General features: G+C 45.1%; 1 pseudogene; it reads right to left on the reverse strand.

Moving 5' to 3' along the window:
• Window positions 1-3,039: 3,039 nt before the first annotated feature.
• Window positions 3,040-4,326, reverse strand: LOC139000870 (ATP-dependent RNA helicase DDX39A pseudogene; annotated as a pseudogene).
• Window positions 4,327-16,261: the final 11,935 nt, after the last annotated feature.

A 16,261-nucleotide genomic window follows, 5' to 3' on the forward strand; every position in this document is an offset into this window, starting at 1 on the left:
ATCAATAATACACACACACACACACACACACACACACACATATATATATTTGTTGCTGTTAATCCTCACCCGAGGATACTTTTCCATTGATTTTTGGGGAAAGTGGAGGAGACAGGGCAAGACACAGGGAAACATTGATGTGAGAGAAACACGTCAATTGGTTGCCTGTGACCAGGGCAAGGGCCCAAAGAACCTGCCACCAAGGTCCATGACCTTGGCTGGAATCGGACCTGGGACCCTTTGGTCCACAGGCTGGCCAATGCTCAATGCACTGAACCAAACAGGCTAAAGGAAGTGTATATATATATGCTATACCCAGGCACGCATTGCTGTGGCTAAGTCTGGTTAAATGGAAAAGAAAGAAAAAAGAAAGCACACGTTTTCTAATGCGCTTAATTTCACAATGCCTGTGGGTATGCAACATTTTGTGTTGTTCCATTGTCTGTGCAGATATAGAGATTGTCTCGTTTGCCAACTCTAGAACATGCAACATATAATTGTCCATGTGAGAAGCAATCCGCATCTAGATCTAAACCGCACAATTCTAAAGATTGGCCTTGAGCTTTGTTGATGGTGATTGCAAACGCCAATTGAATTGGGAATTGCAATCTCTTAAATTGAAATGGCATATCCGATGGAATCACAGGAATGCGAGGAATGAGGACATCTTCACCTTTGAAAGGTCCTGTCAAGATTGTTGCTTCTATGACATTGCTCATTAATTTTTTTACTGCAAGCCGCGTGCCTGTCAAAGCTCGGGCTGGTTGACATTTCACAACATGGTAATTGGCACGCCGATTTTCAATTGCAGTACATGCGGTGGCATCCCTGGTAGATCGAGTGAATTCAAACATTCTGTTGGATAATTAACAGCTTCATCTGCTTCCACAACAGTGTCAACGGACTTGTATGTGACTGCCTCGCTTTGAATGTTAGACTGAATGATATTGTTAAGTCCGTAGACGTCTTTGTTCTTGGCCACAAGAATAGCTTGTTCACTCAGCCAATCGTGGTTCTTACAATTGCTTTGAATATTGGGAAATACTTTTTCAACCAATTCTTCTTTTGACGTCACTAAATTGCAGAAGTTATGAGGCAATGCAATTCGTCCTGAGGTCAGATCAACCGGCACCTTTCCGTTCCCAATTCCCAGCAAATGATGTGAGAATATCTCAGCTGATGAATCATTTTGCAGCTGGACACGCATATTTGCGGTTAATTTTATCTACACTTTATAATTGTAAACAGAAACATTGAAATGGAATCCTAAAATATTTAGTATAGCGTGTATTGCTTTTATGTCCAACAGATGGCGCTGCTTTTCAAAAAAAGCATGTTTTTACCTGTCACAGGTGTGACATCTATATAATAGTAGGTATATAGATATATAAAAGCATGCGCGTGTTCGAATGCAACGTTGTGTCAAAATTTCTAAGCAATCAGCAAAAACCGGTTTGGCTCAATTGATCGTGCGTTGGTCTGCGGACTGAAAGGTCCCAGGTTCGATTCCGGTCAAGGCCATGTACTGGGGTTGCGGGCATATCCCCAGTAGGATATGTGCAAGAGGCAGCTGATCAATGTTTCTCTCTCATCTATGTTTCTAACTCTCTATCTCTCTCCCTTTCTCTCTATGAAAAATCAATAAAATATATTTTTAAAAAAATTCAAAGCAATCGGTGAAGAGCTTTCGGAGATTTAAAAGTTTGAACAAAGGAACATTTGCATATATATATATATATATATATATATATATATATATATATCCCTCCCTCCCTCCTCTCCTCCCTTCTATTCTCTTTTTTTCCCCCCACACTCAAAAAAAAAAAAAAAAAAACTATCCCTAGTTGGTTTGGCTCAGTGGATAGAGCCAAAAGGTCCCAGTTTTTATTTCTGTCAAGGGCACATGCCCGGGATTTGGGCTAGATCCCCAGTACGGGGTGTACAGGAGGCAGCCGATCCATGATCCTCTCTTATCGTGGATGTTTCAATCTCTCCCTCTCCCTTCCTCTCTGAAATCAATAAAAAATATATATATTTTAAAGAACACATGAAGCCCTAGCCGGTTTGGCTCAGTGGATAGAGCATCAGCCTGCAGACGGAAGGGTCTCATGTTCCATTCTGGCCAAGGGCACAGGCCGGGGTTGCAGGCTCAATCCCCAGTAGGGGGCGTGCAAGAGGCAGCTGATCCATGATCCTCTCTCATCATGGATGTTTCAGTCTTTCTACCTCTCCCTTCCTCTCTAAAATCAATAAAGAAATACATTTATTTTAAAAAATACATCAGGAATCAGTGTAGAGCAGTGTTTGACAGCACTTGGGAGTCACTGCTAAATTGCAATACACTGTAGAACAGTATTTGACACCACTTGGGATTCCGGTTGGTTCTCCAGTTTGAAACATGGAAGAAAATAATAGGATTAAAATTTTATTTTATCATACATTGACATAATTCTTGATAATAACTGCAGAACACTTATTCTTAGAATGAATCAGAACAGAATCTAATTTTGGTTGGGATTTTCATCTAACTATATTTTCTGACAAAATTACTAGATGTTAAATGCAGTGTGGTATCCCAAATTGGATCTAGGAACGACAAAGTGCATTATGACAAAAAATTGGTGAAATCTGAATAAAATTTGCAGCTTAGTTAATAATAATATGCAGACGTCTTAGTTTTAACAAATGTTCCACGTTAATGGAACACTAGGGAGAACTGGTGAGGGGTAGACAAGAATTCTCGGTATAATAGTTGGAATATTTCTATCAATCTATATATAGAAGAAGTTATGAGGCAGAAGTTATATATGACTTATAACTTCTTATATATATATATAAGACATATATATATATGACTTGAAAAAATGGGGTGAGGAAGCAAAATACAAGCCCATATTTTTATTTTTTTCCATAATGCAAATTTATTGTTACACAAATGTACAGTGTTTGAACAGAGCAAGAAAGCCACACTGTTGCCTAGAAAGAGGAGTTGAAGCAGCACATGGGAAGCAGGGTGGTTCCGGGATGTCAGGTGTGTGGTTAGAGGCTTGGCTTCATGTATGTGGAGATGTCCATTTCTTCAGGAAGCTCCGCCACATTGACTTCAAACCGACCCTGAACCTCATTGAGGATTTTGGCATCGTTCTCATGAGACACAAAAGTGATAGCCAGGCCTTTGGTGCCAAATCGCCCGGCACGGGCCACCCGGTGGAGGTAGGTGTCCGAGTCCCCAGGCATGTCATAATTGAAGACGATGTTGACTCGCTCAATGTCCATCCCTCGGCCAAACAGATTGGTGGCCACCAGGATCCGCCGCTGAAAGTCCTTGAACTGCTGGTAGCATGCTAGGCGCTCCTCCTGGGCCATGGCTCTGTGGATGGCGATGGCTGGGAAGTTCTGTTGCACGAGTAGCTGGGCCAAGGCCATGCAGCGCTGCACCGACCTCACGAAGATCACCACCTGGTTAAACTCTAGCACGTCCAGGAGGTCAAGGAGTTGACGGTTCTTTTCTCTCTCTTTGAGCTTGACATAGTATTGCTGCAGCCCATGCAGCGTGAGCTTGGCGTCGTCGTCCACTGACACTTCCAGGGGATCTTGCATGAACTTCCTGCAGACAGGCGGGATCTCCTTGCTCAGCGTGGCACTGAACATCATGCACTGCTTCTCGCGTGGCGTCAGGCAAAAGATCTCCTGTACATCCTGCCGCATGTCTAGCTGCTCCAGCATCTTGTCACACTCGTCCAGTAGGAAGTGCTTCACATTTCTCAAGTTGAGGCTCCTGTTCCGCACGAGTGCCAAGATGCGACCTGGAGTCCCCACCACGATGTGGGGACAGTTCTTCTTCAACACCTCTTCGTCCTTCTTGATGGAGAGACCCCCGAAGAACACGGACACCTTGACACTGGGCATGTACTTGGAGAAGCGGTCATACTCCTTCCTGATCTGAAAGGCCAGCTCCCGAGTGTGGCACATGACCAGCACGGCCACCTGTCCATTGATGGGCTCGATCTGCTGAAGGGTGGCCAGCACGAAGACTGCAGTCTTACCCATTCCAGACTTGGCCTGGCACAGGATATCCATGCCCAGGATGGCTTGGGGGATGCACTGGTGCTGAACCTCAGATGGATGCTCAAAGCCACAGTCCCCTATGGCCCTCAGGAGCTCAGGCTTCAGCAGAAAGTCCCGGAAGCCAGAGCTGTGGATGGAAACGTAGGACCCCTTGGCATCTTTCTTGGGGGGTATTGGGGTGCTCTCTGTAGGAGCCTGGGGCTCTTCATCTTCCTCATAATCCAGAAGCTCGTTTTCCACATCCTGTTCTGCCATCATACTGGTTCGCCGTTTGCCTCCGCGCTCGCGCGCGCGCGCGCACTGCAAGAGTCCACCCGAGCTAGAGCGCCCCGTATGGTCGGTCGGTCGGTGAGGGCCCTCTTTCAATGGCAGACCTCCGACTTGTTGCAGTCTCACTTGGGGAATGAGGCAGGCAGCTCTCTCAGGCCGCCTTTATAAGGGCACAAATCTCCTCCTGAGGACTCCACCCCCAGGACCTAATCCCATCATGAGGGCTCCACCCCCAGAACCTAATCCCATCCCAAAACTCCAGCTCCTAATCCCATTAGCTGGCGTAATAGGATTTCAATTTATGAATTTGGGGCATGGTGGGAGTAACAAGCATTCAGCCCATAGCACTCATCTTCACTTCACTGTGCTTTATTGTCCTAAATGATTTAGAAAAATGGGCTCTAGCCAGTTTGGCTCAGTGGATAGAGCATCGGCCTGCGGACTGAAAGGTCCTGGGTTCGATTCCAGTCAAGGGCATGAACTTTGGTTGGGGCCATATCTCCAGTAGGAAGTGTGCAGGAAGCAGCTGATTGATGGTTCTCTCTCATCGATGTTTCTAACTCTCTATCTCTCTCCCTTTCTCTCTGTAAAAAAAACAAAAGAAATATTTTTTTAAAAACGGCCATCAGGTGGCGCACGAACACCAAGAACAACAGTGGGGCGGCTCCTGGGCAGTGGGCCCGGCCTGGGCCGGCACCCCGCCGCCCACTGTGTGTGTGTTTGTGGGGAGGGGGGTGGCAGGGGACAAGGGTGGCCGATCTCCTCCCCGCGCCCACCTTTCCAGTGGGACCGTGTCGGCCGGGTCCCGTGGCGGGTGGCGGGGCGGCGGGGCGGGGCGTCCAACACCTGGGGTTTACCCAGGAAGGCCCCTTGCTCTCGCGACACGGCCTGGCAGCGGAATGGGGACTGGAAAAGTTTTTTGGGGGTGGGGCCTGACAGAGGACCGAGAGGATGGACCCAGAACACTTTTTGCGGGCCCGGGACCTTTAAACCCTCAACCCGCGGTGGTGGGGGCGGGGGGGGGGGGGGGGGGGCGGGCGACAATGACTACTCTGAAGACCTAAGCGCAGGCGAGTATTCCTGGGGCAAAAAAACAAAGGAGGAATCATTTCCTCTGTTTGTTTCCTTTCAGTTATTTTTTTTTTCAGAATTGAATTTATTGGGGGACACATCGGTGAATAAAATGAAATGAAATGCAATAGGATAAAATGAAAGGTGTACATACATAAGAAGCTTTGCATTGTGGATGAAAAGGGGCCACATGTTACCCTGCCCGGCTTGACTCAGTGGATAGAGCGTCAGCCTTAACTGTACGATAAATGAATATTTATGTTTTTATATATATTTCATTGATTTTTGACATAGAGGAAGGGAGAGGGACAGAGAGTTAGAAACATCAACGAGAGAGAACAATCGATCAGCTGCCTCCTGCACATCTCCTACTGAGGATGTGCCCACAACCAAGGTACATGCCCTTGACCGGAATCGAACCTGGGAACTTTCAGTCCGCAGGCCCGAAGGCCAACGCTCTATCCACTGAGGGAAACCGGTTAGGGCAGGTCACATATCTTTGTACTAGTGAATGACAAGAGGTAACTAGTCACTTCCCTTTTTTCCAGTGCCCTTGGGGCACAGCCCAGAGTCCCAGGGCAGAGACCACAAATTCCCTCATTGTTACTGTTATCATGTTAATTTTTGACCACTCACTATCATTTTACAGCTTACCAACCCCCAGCCTCCTCCCCTTTGCTTTCTCCCACCTCCCTCATCTATCATCACTGGATTTCATGGAACCCACTGGTCAACAGCAAGAAAGAGTGTAGAACAGTGTTTGAAACCACTTACAAGTTTCATCCTTGGATGGTGATTTATAAAAATAGGTCAAAGACATGCTTGTGGCCTTTGGGCTTTGCTGTGCTGTGTATCTATGCAGAGGCAGGGTGCTTTTAAACTCCTATATGATGACTTTAGTTTATCCTTCAGCCCTGGTCTGGCCTCCGGACTTTGGTATCTAGGCCTTGGAAAGGCCTCCTCCCTGCCTTGAAAAGAATAGATTTTTAATTCCTTGAGATTCTGCTTCCCGGCAATTGCCGACAGTCTGGTTCAAATAAACTCATCACAGAAATTATTTACAGGTTTGCGTGTTTCTCAGGTTAATGATATGGAACTCCAAGAAAACACACACACACCACACACCACACACACACACACACACACACACACACACACACACGGCCTGGCAGCGGAGGGGGGACTGGAAAAGTTTTTTGGGGGGTGGGGCCTGACAGAGGACCGAGAGGACATACCCAGAACACTTTTTGCGGGCCCGGGACCTTTAAAACCTCAACTGGTGGGGGGTGTGGGGAGGGGTTGGGGGTGGGGGTGGGGGGTGTGGGGGGGTTGGGGGTGGGGGTGTCACGACTCTAAAGGCGGCGAGTATTCAAGGGGCAACCACGGAGGAATCATTTTCTCTGTTTCCTTTCAGTTATTATTTTTTTTTCGGAATTGAATTTATTGGGGGACACATCGGTGAATAAAATGAAATGAAATGCAATAGGATAAAATGAAAGGCCTGGGCTTGCAAACTCAGACACCTCAAGTGACCACCCAGGATGTTCTGAATTAAAAAAAAAACTTGTTAAAGTAGAAAGCAGTGTATAGTGAGTGGGCAGTGTGGGGTGTGCAGGAGGAAGCTGACCGGTGATTCTCTCTCTCTCTCTCACCATGGATGTTCTAGCACTCTCTCCCTCTCCCTTCCTCTCTGAAATCAATAAAGATATATATTTTTTAAAAAAACACAACCACAAATGTATTATTCCACCTTTATGTAGTAAAAAGTGTGCTTGGACGATGTTTTGTATTTCCTGTTATTAAAACAGTGAACTTAAAAGGGGGGGGGGGAGGTGGGGAGGACGATAAAAGGGAAGGGTTGACCTTGTTGTAATGTACCCCGCGAATCACAGAAGGACGCCTCAAGAAGTCGAATTAAAGAGTCACATTTATTGCAATCCGGGACTATGAGGGTGCCGGGAGCCAGTCCATCCTTGCTGCTAGACACAGTCGCTGCAGGAAAGAAACATCTGCACAGCATATGTTTCAAGGGACCTGGTATATATAGCATATTGTTCTTAATATGTTTGCTCTCTTTAGCGCCATGTGTTTTAACCAAGGTCACCTCTCCGAGAAAGGTTGTTTCCCCAGGTGGGGATCTTTCCCTGAGGTTAGGGAGGGGATACAACCCCTTAATTAAGTGCCAGGCGGGTAGTTAAGCTACATAATCTTTACTCCCTGGAATGGAGATAAGAAACGCCCTAACCTTTGTAATAGAAATTGACAGGATTAAAATCGGCTGGTATAAATATGGATGTAACAAGACAATAAACATCAGAACCTCATCAGTTCCTAACCAGAGCTCCGACCAGAACTTTGGCTGGAAATCCTGGCTATAGGTCCTGACTAGGCTGCTGATCAACTGAAGCCTGTCTTCGTGTCATTCCTTCTTCGCCGACTCCATCCACACCTTTGGGGACCCCTGGACCCGCTGGGATTGGACCCCAGCAACTGGCGCCCAACGTGGGGCACGAAGGTAAGTCCCCCCGTACTTTGGACGTACTTGGGACGGATAGGACTGCACCGTAGGGTGCTGAAGACCCCTCGTATAGAGGATAAGTAGGGTAAGCAGATAGTTAGTACAAAACTTAGATTGACAAGATGGGTCATACTGAGTCTAAAGAAAAAGACTCTGTGTTAATCTTTTGATGCATCTGCTTGCTAGCAGAGGAGTTGAGATTACTCCCAGTCAGATAGAAAGTTTTATAGAATATGCATGTCAATGGGTTCCTGAGGATGGAACTGTTAATTTAACAACTTGGACTAAAATAGGAGAGCAATTTATGAATTATCACACCTTCCATCCGCAGGACCAGAAGGTCCCGGAAAATGCTTTTCCCCTCTGGAATTTAATTCGTGGCATCTTGGCACCAGAGGCAGAAACTATTGAACGTTCTCAAACTTTAAATAGTCCCTCGGATCCACCTAGAGAAGACACATCATTATTGTCTCCAGCTCAATCTAAGAGCAATTTAGCTATGCCTACTGATCGGAAGGAGAATAAATATCATAAACATGATCATTGTTCCTTTCCAGTCAGTAGAGAGGAGAGAGGCCCTCCCATTCAAAACAGGCTCCCTAAATTAGAAAGAAAGCCTAAACCAGGTCCTGCGGCTCCTAGGAGCTCCATGTCTAAATTTCAAAGGGCTATAAGAGAAGCTGAAGCTAATGGAGATCTTGAGTTCTCACTCTGCTTCCCAGTTGCATATGAGAATGAGTTTGATGAGGACGAAAGCCCCACCTGGGAGGCTATACCTTACAAAATACTTAAAGAATTAAAATTGGCCTGCTCTGAATATGGACCTCTAGCTCCTTACACACTAACCTTGGTAGAAACCCTAGCCAATAAATGGATGACTCCTTATGATTGGTCACAGGTTTGTAAATCCTGTCTCTCAGGAGGCAATTACTTATTATGGAAAACTGAATATGACGATCTTGCTAAGAAAGCTGTAGCCACTAGCAAAAAATCCAGAGGAGGAGTAACCCTAGACATGATATTAGGAGAAGGTGATTTTAACACGGCTCAGGAGCAAATGTATATGCCCAAAGAGGCACTTATTAAAGTAAACAGTTGTGCAGTAAATGCCTGGAAATCCCTACCTTATACAGCAGGAAAAACAACCTCCCTTACAGAGATTAAACAGAAGTTCGAGGAACCATATCAGGATTTCCTTTCTCGCCTCATACAGGCAGTCAAGAGAGTAATCAATAATGAAGAGGCTGCCGATATCCTAATCAAACAACTGGCTTTTGAAAATGCTAATAATACCTGTCAGGCTTTATTAAGGCCAATTCGCAGAACGGGAACTATAAATGATTTTATAAAACAGTGTGCTGATGTAAGTCCAGCATTTATACAGGGTGTAGCTATAGCTGCAGCTCTCAAAGGGGAGACATACCCTCAATATGTACAGGGCATAGGACAAGCCAGCAATGATACAGGTAATAAAAGAAATATGAACTGCTACTCTTGTGGCTTATCTGGGCACTTTAGCAGAGAATGCCCAAATAGAAATAATAATACTCAAGCCAGATGGCAAGCTCCTCGACAGCCTGGAAATACATCAGGGAATAATATTAATCCTCCAAAAACCGTTTGTCCCCGATGCCAGAAAGGATTCCATTGGGCAAAGGAATGTAGATCCAAATACCATAAGAATGGTCGGCCTTTAAATTCTACAAATCGCTCCCAAGGAGGTTATATCCCATCACCTCAATTGGGAAACTTGAGAAGGGGCCGGCCCCAGGCCCCTGCAATAATAGGGGCATCGACCCTCAACCTCTCTGCTGCAAATTTCAATCCGTCAGTGACCTCTTCAGAGCAACCCCAGGCAGTGCAGGATTGGACCTCCATTCAACCACCCACGCAATACTAACCCCAGACTCGCCAGTAGCAGCCATTCCTACAGGAGTGTCTGGGCCGCTGCCTGAGGGAACTGTAGGATTAATATTAGGGCGGAGCTCCACCTCGTTACAGGGGATCTTAGTCATCCCAGGAGTTGTTGATGCAGACTACACAGGAGAAATACAGATTTTACTTTCCTCACCCACCACAACTATACAGATTCAGCCCAACCAGAGAATTGCCCAATTACTCCTGTTACCAATACATAAAATAGGGACAGCTGTTACCCAGGAAGCCAGAGGGGCCGGAGGCTTTGGATCTAGTGATGCAGCATTTTGGATACAAGAAATCCATGCTACTAGACCTACAAAAATTTTACAAATTCAGGGAAAACCAATTGAAGGTATATTGGATACAGGAGCAGATGTTTCCTGCATAGCAGGGAAGGATTGGCCCTCTTCATGGCCCACGCATACCACCTCCACTTCCCTAGTAGGACTAGGCAAGGCATCTAATGTAAAAAAGAGTTCTCAGATTTTAACTTGGGCTGATGAAGATCAACATTCAGGAACCTTCTGTCCCTATGTAATTACGACTATCCCCTTTACATTATGGGGAAGAGATATCTTGTCTCAAATGGGAGTTCTATTATATAGCCCCAGTGATAGAGTAACATCACAGATGCTGCACATGGGATTTAATCCAGAAAAGGGATTAGGAAAAGGGAGTAATACCTCACACTCCTTGACAGGATTTATAATTGGGGCCATTGCCCATAGGACTGCTGATCCCATAGTCTGGAAATCATCACAACCAGTATGGGTTGAGCAATGGCCCTTAACATCTGAGAAAATATCAGCAGCCCGACAATTAATTGATCAGCAATTAGCAGAGGGACATATAGAGCCATCAAATAGTCCCTGGAACACACCTATATTTGTAATAAAAAAGAAATCAGGCAAGTGGAGACTTTTGCAAGATCTAAGAGCCATAAATGACACCATGGAAGATATGGGCTCCTTACAACCTGGATTGCCCTCCCCTGTGGCAATTCCACAGGAGTATTGTGTTGTTGTTATTGACTTACAGGATTGTTTTTTCACTATACCTCTTCACCCAGCTGATTGTCAAAGATTTGCATTCAGCATACCATCAGAAAACTTTAAACAGCCTTATCAGAGATATCAATGGAAGGTTCTCCCACAAGGGATGAAAAATAGTCCTACATTATGTCAAAAGTTTGTAGATCAGGCATTGCAAGTTATTAGAAAGAAATTTTCAGATCTATATCTTATTCATTATATGGATGATATTTTACTAGCTCATAAAGATCGGGCTACTTTACAGGAAATTCTTACTCAGACCGTCCTTGCTTTAGAAAATTATGGTCTAAAAATAGCCCCAGAAAAGATTCAGACTGAACCTTCTTTTTCCTACTTAGGCAGAATATTACATACCTCTACTATCATCCATCAGCCTTTACAATTAAGAAAAGATCATTTAAACACATTAAATGATTATCAGAAACTATTAGGTGATATCAACTGGGTCAGGCCATATCTAAAAATAACCACTTTTGACTTAAAACCTCTATTTGACATTTTAAAGGGAGATTCTAACCCTAAGTCTCCCCGACAATTAACTGTAGAAGGAGAAAAGGCTATAGCAAAAATAGAACAGGCCATCAATAAACAGCAACTACAGTATCTAGATTATTCCAAATCTTGGGCCTTAATTATTCTAGCCACTAAATATACTCCTACAGGATGTTTATGGCAGGAAGGACCATTAGAATGGATACATTTACCTGTCACTCCTAGGAAGATTGTACCATCCTATCCTTCCCTAGTGGCCACTCTCATTATCAAAGGTAGACGCCGCAGTATCGAACTCTTTGGAAGAGAAGTTACTGAGATAATAATACCTTATAAAAGAGAACAATTAGACACACTATTACAATTTGAAGAAGAGTGGCAAATAGCTATAGGTAACTTCCCAGGACAAATTTTACATCATTTGCCAAGATCACCTATATTGCAATTTCTCTCCCTACATCCATTTATATTTCCTATTAAATGTTCAAAAGAGCCATTATCACCTCCTGCCTCCTTAGTATTCACAGATGGCTCCTCTAATGGTAAGGCAGTAACAATCATTGATTCAATAACCCATGTTCAACAAACCCTAGAGACGTCAGCCCAGAGAACAGAGCTTTTGGCAGTCATTTATGCCTTTGAACAATTGCAACAGGTTCCCTTTAACTTGTACACTGACTCTCAATATATAGTTAAATTATTTCCTCATATTGAGACCGCCTCTCTCCCACAAGGAAGAACAGCCATTTTCTCTTTGTTAACTCAGCTACAAACTTACATTCATAAACGAGAAAAGGCTTTCTATATTGGACATATTAGAGCTCATTCCTGTCTACCAGGACCCTTAAGTGAAGGAAATTATCAGGCGGATCTACTAACTCACCCAATAGTTGGTACAGCTCTAGAAGAAGCCCGGCGGTCTCATGCCATTCATCATCAAAATGCTTCTGCTCTCCGTCTATATTATCGCATATCTAGAGAAGCTGCTCGAAGTATTGTGCGTGACTGCGGCCATTGTCCTACTCATTTTCCTAGCCCTGCTGCTGGAGTTAATCCAAGAGGACTTAGACCCTGTGACTTATGGCAGATGGATATTACTCATGTCCCATCTTTTGGCAAACTTTGCTATGTGCATGTTTGTATTGATACCTTTTCTCATGTTATCCTTGCTTCTGCACGTACAGGAGAAGCCTTTAAAGACGTAAGTCAACATTTATTCCAATGTTTTTCCTACCTAGGAATACCAAGGGCACTTAAAACAGACAATGGGCCTGCCTATACCTCTAGAGCTTTTAAAAACTTATGCTCTACATTTGGCATCGCACATACTACAGGAATACCTTACAATCCTCAAGGCCAAGCAATAGTAGAAAGGGCTCACCAAACTTTAAAAACACAAATTAAAAAATTACAAGAAAATGAGTTTAAATATTCCTCTCCTCATCATGTTCTACAACATACTCTATTTGTAATTAATATACTAAATGTAGATTCTGAGGGAAATTCCCCGATGTACAGGCATTGGAACCCTGATCTAACTAAACCTAAAGTCCTCGTCAAATGGAGAGACTTGCTTACAGGAACCTGGAAGGGACCTGATGTACTTTTAACCCAGGGGAGAGGATATGCTTGTATATTTCCACAGGACGCAGACTCACCTGTGTGGATTCCAGACCGTCTAGTCTGACCTTATGTCTCACCGCCCTCCATCTCCGCCTCAACCTAGCACACCTGACCAGTGCCCGTCTGCAGCAGATGTGCAGCCCTGAGCTGGAACAATCTGTCCATTAGGAGGATCACATGTGCCTCCATATGTCCCAGCTTGGCCCCACATCTTCTTTCCTTTTTCCTTTTTTTTTTTTTTTTTAAAAAAATCTAACTACTTGTTTGCTGGTTTTTCAGCCTTTCTCCTTCCCTCCTGAACACAGCCTTTTCTAGAATCTCCCTACTCTACTGTTCCAGGAAGGACACCTCCCTTTTATGCCGTGACTAGCGGTGTCTGGTATATGTCCCATACATGGAGTTGTCTTGTGCCAAGAGCCTGACATCCTGGGCTGAGAAAGCCCTGTCCCGGGACTCTCCTTTTTCCTGTATTGGCCCCTCTGACCCTTGTGTCAAGAGGGACCCTCTTCTTACAATCCAATTGCCCACAGCTGTTGCCTGAGTTCTCTGTTAATGCTGAGGTCACGGTGACTGGTACCATGGATATGTCTCTCGCCCAATGGAGTGAGCTGGGTTCTCTCTGGAGAAGAAACCTGGGTTCCCTAAGATATGTGATCAATGCCGGGACCCCGCCAGCAGGCGAGGGGATCCAAAGGCAGTTGCTGGGCATGGAGGCCAGAGGGACATAGACTACCAAGGAGACAGAACTGAACCTCACATTACCCTGCTGGGCCCCGGAGCTTGGCTGGTTAGTCAAAGACGGGTAAGATTCCTCAGGGAGGAACAACCTAAGACAGGCACAGTCACAGAAGGGCCAGTAGGAGAGAACTTGGGGTTCAAAAGAGATGGGGCACAGATCCTCACCCCCCCAATGGTGCAGGGGCTTGAACACTCGCCCCTTCTGAGGAAGGTCTCCTTCCCCCATGGCTGCTTCTCGCTTCCCATGTCCAGCCCAGATAGGGACCCAGATAACGAATAGAGACTTGGCCCAGCTCAGATCGGGAACAGAAAGAGACTTGGTCCAGCTGAGATCAGTACCTAGATAAGAGACCTGGCTGACAGCAGCTTCCCTTTCACTGCAACAGGACTTGTTTCCCATTTCTACCTTGGACCACAGGGAAAGGGGCAGCTGAAAGAAAGGGCTGGAGCAGGATGCTGCCTTCTTCCCTTTCTTCTTCCTCTTTTTTCTGAACGCTTCCATGCCTTGTAGTTCTTTTGCTTTCTTTTCTTTTTCTCTCTACTACCCTCCATCCTCCATAACAGCTGACCCAGAGAACACAGCTTGCTCCTCCTTGGACGCCGATGCCACCATCAAGCACGGCCCTGATGGACCCTTTGGTGCAGCCCTTCAACTCGCTGACACGTCGGGAAGCCCGTCGCCAGTGATGCCACCCGCTAGCCAGACCAACAAAGACAATCAAACCAACAACTTGAGGACAGCTGAAATCTCTTGACTGAAGAGGCCGGCAACCTCCTAAGGAACGGGGCTCCTTGTGCGCTTCATCCACTATGTTTATAGCTATGCTTATTGTCATTGCTTGCCAGTCTTCTTCCAAGTCTTAAACAGCCCAATCTGAGAGGTGGCCACTGAATTGCATGCGCTATCATTTAAAAAATAAAAAAGGGGGAATTTGCCGGGAGCCAGTCCATCCTTGCTGCTAGACACAGTCGCTGCAGGAAAGAAACATCTGCACAGCATATGTTTCAAGGGACCTGGTATATATAGCATATTGTTCTTAATATGTTTGCTCTCTTTAGCACCATGTGTTTTAACCAAGGTCACCTCTCCGAGAAAGGTTGTTTCCCCAGGTGGGGATCTTTCCCTGAGGTTAGGGAGGGGATACAACCCCTTAATTAAGTGCCAGGCGGGTAGTTAAGCTACATAATCTTTACTCCCTGGAATGGAGATAAGAAACGCCCTAACCTTTGTAATAGAAATTGACAGGATTAAAATCGGCTGGTATAAATATGGATGTAACAAGACAATAAACATCAGAACCTCATCAGTTCCTAACCAGAGCTCCGACCAGAACTTTGGCTGGAAATCCTGGCTATAGGTCCTGACTAGGCTGCTGATCAACTGAAGCCTGTCTTCGTGTCATTCCTTCTTCGCCGACTCCGTCCACACCTTTGGGGACCCCTGGACCCGCTGGGATTGGACCCCAGCATGAGGGGACATTCCCAAATCTCATAGCAATAAGATGGTGGCAAAACCAGACTTATATAGGCAAAAATTTCAAAGGTATTGATTACATCCCAGGGTTTGGAATGAGGCACCTGGCTCGCAAAAAAGCAGATTACAGAAGCAGAATTAAGCATGTTAATTACAGTTTCAGGTCTCCGGGTCACTGAATTGACAGAAATACATTATCTAGAGCCATCGAGGCAATTTAGAGTAATTGCACTGTCCTGGTCTTAGGACCACTGAGTCAACTGGAATGCACCACCTGTGGCCACTAAAACAATTTAGGGTAATTGTGCTGTCCTGTTTCCCAGGTACAGAAGAATGTGCTTCGATAACCAGTAAGATCACAATCAATGGGATAGTCATTCAATCAATAATGCATTCAATCGAATGGGATGATTTATACAATTCAGAAAATCAAAATAACCCGTCCATTGTTAAACAAAGCAAATAGGTACCAGACTTCACCTTAGCTGTTTCAAAATGGTGGTTGCCAAGTCACTGGAGCTAAAATGGCGGTTGCCTAAACAACCTTTTTAAAAAATATATATATTTTTATTGATTTCAGAGAGGAAGGGAGAGGGGGAGAGAGAGCTAGAAACATCCACGATGAGAGAGAATCATGGCTCGGCTGTCTCTTGCATGCCCCCTTCTGGGGATCGAGCCCACAACCCGGACCCTTCGGTCCACTGCTGGGAAGAAGATTCTCAACATATTGGGATAATGCTCTGTAGAATGGAAGGTGTGTGTGTGTGTGTGTGTGTGTGTGTGTGTGTGTGTTTTAACCTTGTTGTATACATGACAAGCAAAAGAGGAGATGTAAGTGGGTTACATGAACTCCGTTGGTGATAGATGAGGGAGGCAAGAGAAAGCAAAGCAGGGTGGGGAGGGGAGGGAAACCTCTGGGATTGGATAAAAATCAAAGTAAAATGATAGACACATACTTCTTCATACTTCTCTTACTTAGGTTGGTGTAGGATAGTTAATGGCCAGCAATTTACTCAATAACAATGAGGGGATTTG

This window comes from Myotis yumanensis, unplaced genomic scaffold (assembly GCF_028538775.1).
Source record: "Myotis yumanensis isolate MYYU_CA2020_CCGP unplaced genomic scaffold, mMyoYum1.0.hap1 SCAF_38, whole genome shotgun sequence".
Lineage (NCBI taxonomy): Eukaryota > Metazoa > Chordata > Mammalia > Chiroptera > Vespertilionidae > Myotis > Myotis yumanensis.